Source organism: Lagenorhynchus albirostris, chromosome 21, assembly GCF_949774975.1.
Source record: "Lagenorhynchus albirostris chromosome 21, mLagAlb1.1, whole genome shotgun sequence".
Taxonomy (NCBI): Eukaryota; Metazoa; Chordata; class Mammalia; order Artiodactyla; family Delphinidae; genus Lagenorhynchus; species Lagenorhynchus albirostris.
Genome location: NC_083115.1, coordinates 11,200,335 through 11,217,754, shown reverse-complemented (window position 1 = coordinate 11,217,754; position 17,420 = coordinate 11,200,335).

Here is a 17,420-nt window from a genome sequence, read left to right as displayed (position 1 = left end):
ATTTAAAATACTATAATCATTTCAGGTATACAACATAGTGATTCAATATTTTTGTAGATTATACTCCATTTAAAATTATAACATATTGGCTATATTTGTTGTACTGTACAATATGTTCTTGTAGCTTATTTATTTTATATACAGTAGTTTGTACCTTTTAATTCCCTACCCCCATATCTCCCCTCCCCATTATCTTCTCTCTGGTAACCACTAGCTTCTGTATATGTGTGAGTCTCTTTCTGTTTTTTATATTCATTCTTTTTTATTGTTGTTTTTTCTACATATAAGTGATAACATACAATGTTTGTCTTCCTCTGCGTGTCTTACTTCACTGAACATATTACCCTCCAGGTCTGTCCATATTGTTGCAAATGGCAGAATATCATTCTTTTTTATGGCTGAGTAATATTCCAATGTCACTCTCTGCAGATGACATGATATTTATATATAGAAAATGCCAAAGCCTCCACCAAAAAACTGTTGAAACTGATAAATGAATTCAGTAAATTTGCCGGATACAAGATTAATATATAGAAATCTGCTGCTTTTCTATACACTAATCAGGAGCTATCAGAAAAAGAAAGTAAGAAAACAAAAGTTTTAAAGTTGCCTAGAATAAAATAACTAGGAATAAACTTAACCAAGGAGGTGAAAGACCTATACTCTGAAACCTAGAAAACATTGATGAAGGAAATTGAAGATGTTACCAAAAATGGAAAGATATCTTATGTTCCTGGATTAGAATGTTAAAATGTCCATACTACCCAAAGCAATCTACAGATTTAATGTAATCCCTATCAAAATACCCATGACATTTTTCTCAGAACTAGGACAAATAATCCTAAAATTTACATGGAACCACAAAAGATTCTGAATAACCAAAGCAATCCTGAGAAAAAAGAACAAAGCTGGAGGTATCATACTCCCTGACTTCAGACTATACTACAAAGCTACAGTCATCAAAACAGTGCTGTACTAGCACAAAAACAGACACATAGATCAATGGAACAGAATGGAGAGCCCAGGAATAAACCCATGCTCTATGGTCAATTACTCTGCAACAAAGGAGGCAAGAATATACAATGAGGAAAATATAGTCTCTTCAATAAGTAGTGCTGGGAAAACTGGACAGCTACATATAAAAGAGTGAAATTAAAACATTTTCTCACAGCATACATAAAAATAAACTCAAAATGGAGTAAAGACCTAATTGTAAGACCAGGATCCATGAAACTCTTAGAAGAAAACACAGGCAGAACACTCTTTGACATAAATCTTTTTTTTTTTTTTTTTTTGCACAAATGAGATCATGCTGTATTTAATTTTCTGCAACAACCTTTTTCTATTTAATCTGTGATGAAGATCTTTGCATGTCAGTATATATATCGGTCTAGTTGTTTTTTTTTTTGTTTTTTTTGTTTTTTTTTGTGGTACGCAGGCCTCTCACCGCCGTGGCCTCTCCCGTTGCAGAGCACAGGCTCTGGACGCGTAGGCTCAGCGGCCATGGCTCACGGGCCCAGCCACTCCGCGGCATGTGGGATCTTCCCGGACCGGGGCACGAACCCGTGTCCCCTGCATCAGCAGGTGGACTCTCAACGACTGCACCACCAGGGAAGCCCTCTAGTTGTTTTTTATAGCTATTTACTATGCTATTTGGTGAATATACTATAATTTATATAATCACTTCCTATTGGTGGTTTTGTCATTTTTCTGTATTTCAGATTGTTTCTAGAAGTACAGTTAGAAGAATTAAGCACAAACATATTATTTGTTACTTACATTTCACTTGAATATATTATGAACATGTTTTTCCATGTCATTAAATAGACTTTCACAGAATCTTTTGGGGGGCTTTTCTATAGTGCAGTGATTCTCCAAGTGTGGTCTGCAGTCCATTAGGAGTCCCTGAGACCCTTCAGGGGATCTGCAGAGGCAAAACTATTTTTATAATACCAAGATGATATAACATTTGCCTTTTGTACTATGTTGAGATTTGCATTGAGGGTGCATAGATGTGGTGAGTAAAACCACTAGCAATTTAGTGCAAATCAAGGCAGTGGCAGCAAATTATTGATTTTATTAATTCTCATTTCTTAAACACATTTTTTCAATATTCATTGTGATAAAATGGCAAATACACATAAAGCATCTGTGCTATATACCAAAGTATGATGGTTGTCTTCTAGAAAAGCACTTGTTTTATTGTTTGAGTTGTGAATTGAACTAGTTGCTTTTTTCCTGTGGAATATCGTTTTTACTGACAAGAATGACTGATAGAAAATATGATTGGTTATTGCTCCTAGGCGGAGGCATAGGCTTCCTAGATCCCCAACTTCTCCATTTTCCATGAGCTCCTTCTGGGTTTTTTTTTTTTTTATCCTCCCTGCCTCCCTCCTCCCCTTGCCTGACGCCCTCCCACCAGAGTGTGTTTTGGAAGCTGTGTCATATATATCTGCCTCATCACCAGGTGCAAATAACTGGTACAGAATGACCTCAGAACATTACAGAGTATTTACCATAAGAATATATGGACTAAACTTTAATTTCGTGGATGAAGCATCTTTCTTCAGCAGCCTCAGGCCTCAAGTTTGCCTCAGGTTCATTCTTAAAAACAAGGAATTTCTTTTATTGATTGATTGATTGGCCGGGTTCATTCTTAAAAACAAGGAATTTTCTTCCTTCCTCCCTTCCTTCCTTCCTTCTTTCCCGGGTTCTTTCTTAAAAACGAGGAATTTTATTTATTTATTTATTGGCCGGGTTCATTCTTAAAAACAAGGAATTTTACTTATTTATTTATTGGCCGGGTCGCGACTTGCGGGGTCTTAGTTCCCTAACCAGGGATTGAACCCGGGCCAAGGCAGTGTAAGCCCTGAGTCCCAACCTCTGGACCGCCAGGGAAATCCCCAAGGAATTTCTTTTAGAGTACTATTCTTATGCTGTCTCCTCCAAAAATATTAATTACTTTCTCTTCTGTGTTATTTGTCATTGGACCATAGGACCATGATAACAGAGTCAGACAAATCCCTGACATTTATTTAGAATTCAGAAAACTGTGGTCTAGATAGTTAGAAGGAGAAAAGAATAGAGGATTCTTCCTATTCAAAGAGGTTGCTTTAGAATTAACTGAGAGCATGAAAGATCCAGTGGAATGACCTTAAAATCATTTTAGAGCTAACTAGACATTCATCTATCTTATGGGGAGCAAGCAAATGCAAAACCAACAAAAACACTGTAAGAAAGTTAGCTACAGTCTTGATGGGAGCTGCAAACTGAAGTCGTCTCAGCTATCTGAGAAGATGTCCCCATCATTTTGCTTGGGAAGGCAATCCAAAAATCATTGGGATAACATAGTTAACTTCCTTACTGGGTAATAAGCATGTTTAAACCTCAGAAAAGATGAGAAATAAGTAGAATACAGAGTAAATTAAACCTTTGGTTGTAATATTTTAGGGTTAAGGAATGATAAGTACATATTTGATATTGTAAGCATTTGTAATGCTTGAGATATTTTAGCTTATTAGAATAACAGATTATTCTTGTGACCCATTTAAAACGTATCATTGAAAAATTAGTAATATATGCTTGTTATTTTTAAGTTGAAATCCTACCGTTTGAAACATTATTGGGATATTTAATAGGAGTTTTAAAATTTGTTATTGCATAGAAATAGTATCGTCAACAAATTTCCCTTATAAGAGAAAGAAAAAAAATCTAATATTATACTTACTAGTAATACTAAGGTTAATATTAATATCTATTCATTAAACCCAGAGCTTTCATTGTTTTTCAGAAAAATTAATAGAACTTCAGCCTCATGTCCAGCTTCATTTTCTAACTCAATTTAAAAAGGTTATTGAGAAGTATGTACTCATTATGTTTCAGTCAATAAATATTTGCATTTATAGTTTTCAAGACAATATGCTGACTTCATAAAAGATGGAACAAATAGGAGAAGCAGCAGCAATATGGTTCCCATGCTTCAGAGAAGAGAAGGTTTACTCTGTGAAGAATTAATAGAAGAGCATCTCACAAAAGTATTTTCTTACAGGAACCAACATGTTTTTTTTTTTTTAATTTTTGGCTGTGCAGTATGGCATGCAGGATCTTAGTTCCCCAACCAGGGATCCAACCCATGCCCCTGCAGTCCACTTAACCACTGGACCGCCAGGGAAACTTCCCTGGAAACACAACATTTTTAAAGAAAATATTTATTTCACATACTCAGTAAGATATAAGAAGAAATGTGTGAAAGACATTTTTCTCTGTAAAGGAAAAAAAAAAGATCATAGGAAGGGATCATAATGATAGCAATCATAACTAATAATTTATTTAGCATTTGCTGTGTGTCACAACCTGTGCAGTTGACCTTCAGGATAACATGTAGAGTTGGAGTCATGTACTGGCCTGTTTGTGTACACATAATATACATGTCAGGAAGGAGATCACAGTTCATGATATATAACCAGGTGGGGTTAGAGCTCAAGTGGGACTTTGCCTTTTTTCAAGTGGAACTTTCATTTTTTTTTTTCCTGACTTTTGACTAAACCTAGAATTGATAACAAAAGATACTAAATGCTCCAAATTCTAAATTCAGAGCCCTTCTAGCTAATCGAATTATAGTGTCTTTTTAGCAAAACTAGCACCATCACTTCTCCCTCATTTGCACTTTGCAAAAGAACAGTATTGGGTGAGAGAGAGAACTTGCTTTGCAAGGGAACAGAGGGCAACAAACCTTTCATCCTTTCTTTACTGTGAGGAAGGAGGCTTTTCACTTGGGCCTCCCATCCTTATTTCTAGAAGACTGAAGGTGTTGGAACCAGGCGCTAGATTAAGGAGTGTGACGGTCTCTTTCTGGAAGCTCTGACCTGCTGGTCCAGTGGAGTACCTGATGCTCCTGGGGCCCCGAAATACGGTGGGGCTGAGAATACAAGGGCCAGCGGGACAGCCTGCCCTCCACCACATGACACAGCAAGAATGTGTGTTTCCCGAGGGAAACTTGGAAGGAGCTGGGTTTAAAGGCCATCCTTATGGTCCCCTCAGAAGAAGGCGACCTGAGGAGTGCGTGCATCCCAGCAGCAAGAACACACTTGGCAGGGGTTTGGAGAGGGGTGAACCCCCTTGAACCCTTGGGAGGACCAACGAATAAACCCCAAAGAGAGCCGACATTTGGATAACCTGCCAACAGACTGAGCAACCTCTAGTCAATTAGCCAGAGAAGGAACCGCAACCAAAAGAAAGGGAATAAGCAATCCCGCTGGTCAGTGACATGCTTTTGTTTTTCTTCCCTTTCTCCCCACTTTAACTCCAAAAGGTAAGTGCATGGAAGAGGGAAGGGGTGTGAAGGAGACAACTGGAACCACCTGTCTAGTTGGAGGCGGATGTGACGAGAACTTGGAAGCAGACAAGCGATTGAAGACTCAAAAACTGAACTGACACTTTTCTAATGTCCCCAAATGTTAGAAAATTCTGAGATTGGGCTGAGATATAAAGGGGGCCACCACCCAAGGGGAAAAGCGATTTGATACTTGGTAGAAGTTAGAAGAAGTAAAAGTTGATGTTTATACCCCAACATATCCATTCGATATATGTTTGTAGGAGTCTGAAGTTGTAGACAAACATTCCTCATTACTCAGTTAGTGGCTGGGTGTCCAGAGGAAGGCAGTCTACCTCCTATATAGTTGGTGGACACTACTTGCAGAAATCACTGTTGTCTAGCATGTGCCCCCTTACTGTGTTTGCTCAGAAATCTGGGGTGTCAACGCCCCAAAGTGGCTCCTTCTTTCAATGGCAGATTCAGCCTCTCATCCAAGTTGACAGAGATGGAAGTAAATATTCCGCAAATATTTATCGAGTACCTCCTATGTTCCTGGCACAGTTCTAGGTGCTGGGGATATAACAGTGACAAAGGAAACAAGTAAAACGTTGTGTCTTGGATGGTGATACGTGATAGGAGAGCAAAGCAGCTTGGAAGGGGTAGATGGTGTTTCAAACGGGGTCAGGGAAGGCCTTGCTGAGCTTTGGAATTAGCCTGGGTTTGACAACTTGTAACTGCGACCTTGAGCAGATCAATCCTCTCTAAGCCTCATTTATCAACGTTATTTTACAGAAGAGGAAGAGTGATTGGAGAATTAAATGAAGTACAACCTTTATCATAGTTCTAAGCATGCTGTAGGAATAATAAACATTAGCTGTTCTCATTCTTTGCCTATAGGAAGGCTACAGGGGAAGCCACATTACATATAATCAGAAGCTACCTAGTGGTTTGGTCAAAGAAAGGGGAGTTAGGTAATTTTAATATTTAAGGGCACTGGATAGATTGTACCAGAGTAAGTATTTTCATTTAACAAAAGATACAAAAGGGTGGGTATTCCAGAAACTTTTAAGAAAATAATTGGAATAATAAAATATTTGGAAGTTGATGAAATACCCTGGTTCATGAATCGGTTATCCAAGGCACGGTCTTAACATTTCTGAATATAAACTTTTAAATTTCCTCAGAGGTTTATTGCAGCTGATTAAGGGTAGGGATATTTAAGCTGGGGAGTGCAGTGTACCCAGAAGACTGAGGAACAAAGAAAAAAGGGGGCTAAGCCTTAGAGGAGATGTGGGACTTGGCAAGGCCCCTAAACCCCCTTCATCTTAGTCCCTAATAGGGTCAGTTCATTATTTTTATAGACTCCTTTGACTTATACAGTTTTAAGCACCAAGAACCCCATCCGTTCCTTTCTTTTTGAACCTTTGTCTCATCATTTTCGCACGGAGAGTAACTAAAGGAACATTGACCTCAGTGGTTCAAGAGCACCATCTAGTGCTCACGTTTGGAAATGTCAGGTGATACGGTACACAGGAAAATCAGATATAATTTGCTTCGGTTTTCTCTTCACGTGGTGCTCGGCTAATGTGTCAAGATTTGGAGGGAAAGGGAGAGTTGTTTACTCTGAGCCAGTTTTTATAAGCCACAGAAAAACTGGGATCTGTTTAGTCACTTATAGAGCAGCCAGAATTTGAATCTAAGTCTGTTCATTAGTTCCTACCTGCAGGGCATGAGATTTACTTACCTGATCTCAAGTGGAAATCTTCCTTTGACCTGTATTGAAAAAAGTGTGTGGCTCCCCACAGTCTAGAAAGGAGCTTCTTAAACTTTCTTTTCTCATCTACCCCGGCCCTCCCCACCACAGAGAACTCAACCCACAGCCTCCTATACAGAATGAGAGCAATGCTTAGTCATCACTTCATGAATCTCATGATTATGTCTAGTCTCCACACAGATTCTAGGTCTTGAAGGTAGAATTGCACTCTCGTAGAGAGCATCTTTGAAGCCTAGGGTACGTATCATTTCCGTCTCCTCTCTCCTACCAACACCAGGAACTGCATCACCGAGCCATTCTCTTTCAAGAACTCTAGATTAATTTCAAATGGCAAGGTGATGGTGGTCGTGGTGGTGGAAGGGCTGGAGGACGACTGCGGAAGTGATTCCAACAGTACAGTAAGATCAGCAACATGGAATTCCAGAGGGATTAGTGAGCGGCTGGGCATAATGGGGGTGAACAAAGTCCGAAATTCCCAGATGACCATCAATTCCCAAAAATGCTCTGGGTTTCCACTGTAACTTTGTAATTAATCAGATGAACTCTGCCCTTCAAAAATGTTACAACCAGATTGTTATATCCTTACTACCTAATCTTGCTATGTACCTTGGCAGGTCTCCTCCATAATTCATATGCCAGGATCCCTGCCTGCTGATCATTCAGTAAGTCTGCTCAGAGTTCTGTCAAGTGAACTGAGGTATTGAATTATAAATAAAATAATGTGTTGCCTGGCTTTAACGATATGAAAAAGGTAACTAATTTTTCAAGTGTGCTAATTCAATATAACATAATAAAGAAAATTGCCTTGCATTTAGAGATATGTGATTTCAGAACCTACCAGTTAGCCTGCTTCCAAAATTTCAATTTCCCTAATGGGGAAGAACATATTTAATTCAGATAGCTCTAACCCTGATTTTGGTGATGAAATGCCCTATTCAGAAGCTACTAGTTTTTTTTTTTTTAATTGGGGTATAGTTGTTTTACAATGTTGAGTTAGTTTCACCTGTACAGTGAAGAAGAGTTCCCTGTGCTATACAGCAGGTTCTCATTAGTTATCTATTTTATACATATTAGTGTATATATGTCAATCCCAATCTCCCAATTCATCCCACCCCTCCTGTTTCCCCCTCTTGGTGTCCATACGTTTGTTCTCTACATCAGTGGCTCTATTTCTGCCTTGCAAACTGGTTCATCTGTACCATTTTTCTAGATTCCACATATATGCGTTAATATACGATATTTGTTTTTCTCTTTCTTACTTTACTCTGTATGACAGTCTCTAGGTCCATCGACATCTCTACAAATGACCCTATTTCATTCCTTTTTATGGCTGAGTAATATTCCATTGTATATATGTACCACACCAGAAGCCACCAGTTTTATGGGCATTAAAAAAAAATAAATTTATTTATTTATGTATCTTTGGCTGTATCGGGGTCTTCGTTGCTGTGCGTGGGCTTTCTCTAGTTGCATCAAATGGGGGCTACTCTTCGTTGTGGTGCCTGGGCTTCTCATTGCGGTGGCTTCTCTTGCTGCGGAGCACGGGATCTAGGTGTGCAGGTTTCAGTAGTTGTGGCATGCAGGCTCAGTAGTTGTGGTTTGTGGGCTCTAGAGTGCAAGCTCAGTAGTTGTGGCACATGGGTTTAGTTGCTCCATGGCACGTGGGATCTTCCTGGACCAGGAACTGAACCCATGTCCCCTGCATTGGCAGGTGGATTCTTAACCACTGTGCCACCAGGGAATTCCTTTATGGGCATTTTTTAAGTCAGGTAAATGATTTGCGATGAGAAACAGAAGTCAAGTCATCTTTATCATTTTTGCTGGGATCCAGTGCTTACTGGGTGTGTGTGTATGTGTGTCTGTGTGTGTTTTCATGCACATGACTATACAATTTCCTATAAATCAAAATCTTGAGACACAGTGAACCAACCATGAATGCCAAACTTGAACCAGTCAGGTTAATTTCCAGAATAATGAATTGAATTGCACCTTCGTAACAATTTCTTAAACCCTAAGCCAAACCAATTTTAAACAAACAAACAAAAAAGGTCCTAGTTTGATTTTAAATGTATTTCCTTTTCATTTTCTTTCTCTTCTCCTTTTACCTCCCCCACCTCCCCAATATTTAGTGCCAGAAGACAATAGAATAATATCCATAAAATTCTGAAGGGAAGAAATTTTGACCAAAGAATATTATAGCCAATGAAGATGTCCTTCAAATAAAGACTTCTGGCAGGCATTGCCTAACATAAAGCATGCAAGACATGCAATACTCAAGAAAATTTCTTTATCAATGAATCTAGAAAAATAAGAGTTGAATCAAAATAAAGGACATAAGAATAGAGACCTTGTGATAAAATCACTGGTAGTATCTTGAATCCATTTAAATATAGATCTCACACTAAAACCCGTAAGAATCTGGTTACAGAATACAAAGTAAATGATATAAATCTGAACAATGTAAAACAATAATATAACTAAGAAAAATCAAGCAGTTGGAAGAAGGGATATGTGAAAACTTCTTCTTCCATAGCAGAGAGTTAGTCAATTATGTCTAAAATTTTAAAATACAAGAAAGAAGAAAGAATGACTGAAAACTAAGTTTTCCTCAATCTTTTTTCTTATCCTTAGAAGGATATTTTAAGAAACAGTATCTCTTGAGAAGAAAGAACACTGACTTGATTTCACAATTTTCTGTCCGTTGAATTCAAGTGAAATTAAATTCAATACATTTTTAAAAAGTGGTGTGATCCCATTTAAATAAATGTCATTTATTCTATCTTTCCAGTGATGGATACGTATGCACAGACAATTGTCCCCTTTGGGAAAGAGGTGACAGTCTTCTTTTCTAACTCTTTATTTGCAAGGGTTTCCATGGAGCCAACTGGACAGCTTTGAAATGTGTTCCCCACACCTGGGAGACACAGAGGACTGGGGTCTGACAGCTGCATGGGAATTCCAGAAGGTGGGAGAAGGACTCAAAGCTGCTCTGGTGTCAGAGCTGGGAGAGGTGCTTGCTGTACTGGGAGCAGCCTTCTCCCCTAGAGTTTGACTAAAGGATGTGTGATTGTTTCCTGTGGACCAAGCGGGAGAGATGCCTGGTGTGGGGTCTTTTGGGGGCCTGTGGTGTAGGGTGGACTGACAGAGTGAGGAAAACGCAGCACGAGGAGGCTGGTAGTGCACCTCTGGATGCCCAAGGGTTGAAGGTGTTGCCAGGGAGCTTTCTGGGGTCATGGGAAATTCAGGGACCTTCTGATGAGCCCATGGAAAGTACCACCACAATCCATGTGTAATTAACAGCCAGACCCCTCTGGAAATATGAGTCAAGCAAGAACCTCGCTTGACTGCCACCCACTTTTGGCCCCGGAGGGGTTAGACTGTAGCTTCCCCATAGGAGAGGAAGTAGTTAGGAGACAGTAAAGGGCACAAGAAACACACACCCGCTTCCCCACTTCTGATCTGAAGGCAGCAAAATGTGAAGGAGGGAGAAAATGTATGGCTAAGTCAAGTTCTGGGACTTTCACTGTTAATATGCGACTAGGTATTTTAACTTTTGAATTGAAGCTATTTTTATGACTAAAAGTAACTGAAGGATATTTTATTATCTGTCAGGAGTTCAGAAAAGTTGATAGCTTCAAGATGGCGGAGGAATAAGATGTGGAGATCACCTTCCTCCCCACAAATACATCAAAAATACATCTACATGTGGAACTCCTACACAACACCTACTGAATGCTGGCAGAAGACCTCAGACTTCTCAAAAGGCAAGAAACTCGCCACATACCTGGCTGGGTGGCTGACAGAGTCTTGGTGCTCCAGCCGGGTGTCAGCCCTGAGCTTCTGAGGTGGGAGAGCCGAGTTCAGGACATTGGTCCACCAGAGACCTCCCGGCCCCAGGTAATATCAAATGGCGAAAGCTCTCTCAGAGATCTCCATCTCTACTCTAAGACCCAGCTCCACTCAATGACCAGCAAGCTCCAGTGCTGGATGCCCCATGCCAAACAACTAGCAAGACAGGAACACAACCCCACCCATTAGCAGAGAGGCTGCCTAAAATCATAATAAGTTCACAGATACCCCAAAACACACTACCGGACACAGTCCTGCCCACCAGAAAGACAAGATCCAGCCTCATCCACCAGAACACAGGCACCAGTCCCCTCCACCAGGAAGCCTACACAACCCACTGAACCAACCTTAGCCACCTGGGGCAGACATTAAAAGCAACAGGAAGTACGAACCTGCAGCCTGCTGAAAGGAGACCCCAAACACAGTAAGTTAGGCAAAATGAGAAGACAGAGAAATACACAGCAGATGAAGGAGCAAGGTAAAAACCCACCAGACCAAACAAATGAAGAGGAAATACGCAGTCTACCTAAAAAAGAATTCAGAGTAATGATAGTAAAGATGACCCCAAATCCCGGAAATAGAATGGAGAAAATACAAGAAACGTTTAACAAGGACCTCGAAGAACTAAAGAGCAAACAAACAATGATGAACAACACAATAAATGAAATTAAAAATTCTCTAGAAGGAATCAGTAGCAAAAAAGCTGAGGCAGAAGAACACATAAGTGACCTGGAAGATAAAATAGTGGAAATAACTACTGCAGAGCAGAATAAAGAAAAAAGAATGAAAAGAATTGAGGACAGTCTCAGAGACCTCTGGGACAATATTAAACGCACAAACATTCGAATTATAGGGGTCCCAGAAGAAGAAGAGAAAAAGAAAGGGACTGAGAAAATATTTGAAGAGATTATAGTTGAAAACTTCCCTAATATGGGAAAGGAAATAGTCAATCAAGTCCAGGAAGCACAGCGAGTCCCATACAGGATAAATCCAAGGAGAAACATGCCCAGACACATGTAACTCAAACTATCAAAAATTAAATACAAAGAAAAAATATTAAAAACAGCAAGGGAAAAGCAACAAATAACATACGAGGGAATCCCCATAAGGTTAACAGCTGATCTCTCAGCAGAAACTCTGCAAGCCAGAAGGGAGTGGCAGGGCATATTTAAAGTGATGAAAGAGAAAAACCTACAACCAAGCTAACTCTACCCAGCAAGGATCTCATTCAGATTTGATGGAGAAATTAAAACCTTTACAGACAAGCAAAAGCTAAAAGAATTCAGCACCACCAAACCAGCTTTACAACAAATCCTAAAGAAACTTCTCTAGGCAGGAAACACAAGAGAAGGAAAAGACCTACAATAACAAACCCAAAACAATTAAGAAAATGGTAATAGGAACACACATATCGATAACTACCTTAAATGTAAATGGATTAAATGCTCCAACCAAAAGACATACGCTGGCTGAATGGATACAAAAACAAGACCTGTATATATGCTGTCTACGAGAGACCCACTTCAGACCTGAGGACACATACAGACTGAAAGTGAGGGGATGGAAAAAGATATTCCATGCAAATGGAAATCAAAAGAAAGCTGGAGTAGCAATTCTCATATCAGACAAAATAGACTTTAAAATAAAGACTATTACAAAAGACAAAGAAGGACACTACATAATGAACAAGGGATCAATCCAAGAAGAAGATATAACAATTGTAAATATTTATGCACCCAACATAGGAGCAACTCAATACATAAGGCAAATGCTAACAGCCATAAAAGGGGAAATCGACAGTAACACAATCATAGTAGGGGACTTTAACACCCCACTTTCACCAATGGATAGATCATCCAAAATGAAAATAAATAAGGAAACACAAGCTTTAAATGATACATTAAACAATATGGACTTAATTGATATTTGTAGGACATTCCATGCAAAAACAACAGAATACACTCTCTTCTCAAGTGCTCATGGAACATTCTCCAGGATAGATCATATCTTGGGTCACAAATCAAGCCTTGGTAAATTTAAGAAAATTGAAATCGTATCAAGTATCTTTTCTGACCATAATTCTATGAGACTAGATATCAATTACGGGAAAAAATCTGTAAAACATACAAACACATGGAGGCTAAAGAATACACTACTAAATAACCAAGAGATCACTGAAGAAATCAAAGAGGAGATCAAAAAATACCTAGAAACAAATGACATGGAAAACACGATGACCCAAAACCTATGGGATGCAGCAAAAGCAGTTCTAAGAGGGAAGTTTACAGCAATACAAACCTACCTCAAGAAACAAGAAACATCTCAAATAAACAACCTAACTTTACACCTAAAGCAATTAGAGAAAGAAGAACAAAAAAAAAAAGCCCAAAGTTAGCAGAAGGAAAGAAATCATAAAGATCAGATCAGAAATAAATGAAAAAGAAATGAAGGAAACAATAGTTAAGATCAATAAAACTAAAAGCTGTTTTTTTGAGAAGATAAACAAAATTGATAAACCACTAGCCAGACTCATCAAGAAAAAAAGGGAGAAGACTCAAATCAATAGAATTAGAAATGAAAAAGGAGAAGTAACAACTGACACTGCAGAGATACAAAAGATCATGCGAGATTACTACAAGCAACTATATGCCAATAAAATGGACAGTCTGGAAGAAATGGACAAATTATTATAAAAGCACAACTTCCCGAGACTGAACCAGGAAGAAATAGAAAATATAAAAAGACCAATCACAAGCACTGAAATTGACACTGTGATCAAAAATCTTCCAACAAACAAAAGCCCAGGACCAGATGGCTTCACAGGCGAATTCTATCAACCACTTAGAGAAGAGCTAACACCTATCCTTCTCAAAATCTTCCAGAGGGAGGAACACTTCCCAACTCATTCTGTGAGGCCACCATCACCCTGATACCAAAACCAGAAAAAGATGTCACAAAGAAGGAAAACTACAGGCCAATATCACTGATGAACATAGATGCAAAAATCCTCAACAAAATACTAGCAAACAGAATCCAACAGCACACTGAAAGGATCATACACCATGATCAAGTGGGGTTTATCCCAGGAATGCAAGGATTCTTCAATATACGCAAATCAATCAATGTGATAAACTACAGTAACAAATTGAAGGAGAAAAACCATATGATCATCTCAACGGATGCAGAATGCTTTCAACAAAATTCAACACCCATTTATGATAAAACTCTCCAGAAAGTAGGCATAGAGGGAACTTACCTCAACATAATAAAGGCCATATATGACAAACCCACAGCCAACATGATTCTCAATGGTGAAAAACTGAAACCATTTCCACTAAGATCAGGAACAAGACAAGGTTGTCCACTCTCACCACTATTATTCAACATAGTTTTGGAAGTTTTAGCTACAGCAGTCAAAGAAGAAAAAGAAATAAAAGGAATCCAAATCAGAAAAGAAGAAGTAAAACTGTCACTGTTTGCAGATGACATGATACTATATATAGAGAATCCCAAAGATGCTACCAGAAAACTACTAGAGCTAATCAGTGAATTTGGTAAAGTAGCAGGATATAAAATTAATGCACAGAAATCTCTAGCATTCCTATACACTAATGATGAAAAATCTGAAAGAGAAATTAAGGAAACACTCCCGTTTACCATTGCAACAAAAAGAATAAAATACCTAGGAATAAACCTGCATAAGGAGACAAAAGACTTGTATGCAGAAAACTATAAGACACTGATGAAAGAAGTTAAAGATAATACAGACAGAGAGATATACCATGTTCTTGGATTGGAAGAATCAACATTGTGAAAATGACTCTACTACCCAATGCAATCTACAGATTCAATGCAATCCCTATCAAACTACCACTGGCATTTTTCACAGAACTGGAAGAAAAAATTTCACAATTTGTATGGAAACACAAAAGACCCCGAATAGCCAAAGCAATCTTGAGAAAGAAAAACGGAGCTGGAGGAGTCAGGCTCCCTGCCTTCAGACTATACTACAAAGCTACAGTAATCAAGACAGTATGGGACTGGCACAAAAACAGAAATATAGATCAATGGAACAGGATAGAAAGCCCAGAGGTAAACCCATACACATATGGTCACCTTATCTTTGATAAAGGAGGCAAGAATATACTATAGAGAAAAGACAGCCTCTTCAATAAGTGGTGCTGGGAAAACTGCACAGCTACATGTAAAAGAATGAAATTAGAACACTCCTTAACACCATACACAAAAATAAACTCAAAATAGATTATAAAGACCTAAATGTAAGGCCAGACACTCTAAAACTCTTAGAGGAAAACATAGGCAGAACACTCTTTGACATAAATCACAGCAAGATCCTTTTTGACCCACCTCCTAGAGAAATGGAAATAAAAACAAAAATAAACAAATGGGACCTAATGAAACTTAAAAGCTTTTGCACAGCAAAGGAAACCATAAACAAGACAAAAAGACACCCCTCAGAATGGGAGAAAATGTTTGCAAACGACAAAGGATTAATCTCCAAAATATACAAGCAGCTCAATATCAAAAAAAACAAACAACCTAATGCAAATATGGGTAGAAGATCTAAATAGTCATTTCTCCCAAGAAGATATACAGATTGCCAACAAACACATGAAAGGATGCTCAAAATCACTAATCATTAGAGAAATGCAAATCAAAACTACAATGAGGTATCACTTCACACTGGTCAGAATGACCATCGTCCAAAAGTCTACAAACAATAAGTGCTGGAGAGGGTGTGGAGAAAGGGGAACGCTCCTGCACTGTTGGTGGGAATGTAGATTGATACAGCCACTATGGAGAACAGTATGGAGGTTCCTTAAAAAACTAAAAATAGAACTACCATATGACCCAGCAATCCCACTACTGGGCATATACATTGAGAAAACCGTAATTCAAAAAGAGTCATGTACCACAGTGTTCAGTGCAGCTCTATTTACAATAGCCAGGACATGGAAGCAACCTAAGTGTCCATCAACAGATGAATGGATAAAGAAGATGTGGCACATATATACAATAGAATATTACTCAACCATAAAAAGAAAGGAAATTGAGTTATTTGTAGTGAAGTAGATGGACCTAGAGACTCTTATACAGAGTGAAGTAAGTTAGAAAGAGAAAAACAAATACCATATGCTAACACATATATATGGAATCTAAAAAAAAAAAAAGGTTCTGAAGAACCTAGGGGCAGGACAGGAATAAAGATGCAGATGTAGAGAATGGACTTGAGGACACGGGGAGGGGGAAGGGTAAGTTGAGATGAAGTGAGAGAGTGGCATGGACATATATACACTACCAAATGTAAAGTAGATAGCTAGTGGGAAGCAGCTGCATGGCACAGGGAGATCAGCTCGGTGCTCTGTGACCACCTAGAGGGGTGGGATAGGGAGGGTGGGAGGGAGACACAAGAGGGAGGGGATATAGGGATATATGTATATGTATAGCTGATTCACTTTGTTATAGAACAGAAACTAACACACCATTGTAAAGCAATTATACTCCAATAAAGATGTTTAAAAAAAAAAAGAAAAGTCTGTGCACCTGTACCCAACCACGTTTGCCATGGTGCCCGGCACTTTTATGCTGCTCTGTCTTTCTAGAATGCTCTCTGTCAATTGAAACCCTGCTCTCCCTTCAAAGCCCAGTTCCAGTGTCACCTCCCTTGTGAAACCTTGAGGGATCTACTGAAATGAAAACTTCTGACTCCTCTAAACTCTCTGAGCACCTTAGTTATTTTCTTGGCTTAGTACAAAACAGACCATAGAATTTCACCAAAATCTATACTAAGCACAACTGGGGCGATTTGCTAACACTGAAACAAACCAGTTCTCTCTTTTGCATTGATGTCGGTCTCTCTGTGCTCATGGGAAAAGGAGAGCAGTATCACTTCAAAACTTGATGGAAAAGCAAATTAAATTCTTAGCCCTGAGGCCGATGAAATCGTGAACCATCACCTTCACCAGCCCAGCAAGGGTCCGCACTTTACAAGACTAGCGTTTAGGAAACAGGAGCACAGCTGAAGTGATCAGTTTTTATTTACCCTCCCTGCCTGGGACAGACTGCCTACATCAATGTATCCCTGCATTTTCTGTGGGCATTTTGCCTTCTTTGTGATATGGTACTTTGCTCTATGCCGAGAGTCCCTTCCTTCCAAGTGATGTCTGCCAGGGGATACATAATACTGCACAATATGGAACGAGTTATAGAAATAGGTCATATAAAATTTCAGGACCTTGTTGAGGTGGAGAAGTCGCTAAATTAGAGACACCGTGACTGTGAAATTCCAGAGTCCCAGAATGTCAATGAAACTGGGGTTTTACTTTGTATAATATTTTATGGTCACTGGGGAATGTCTGCCTACATGAACCCATTTATTTTATATCTGTGAAAATAGTAACAGTACTGCCACCTAACACTAAATAAAGAAGTAAGATCTGCCACATTTAGAGATGACACCGT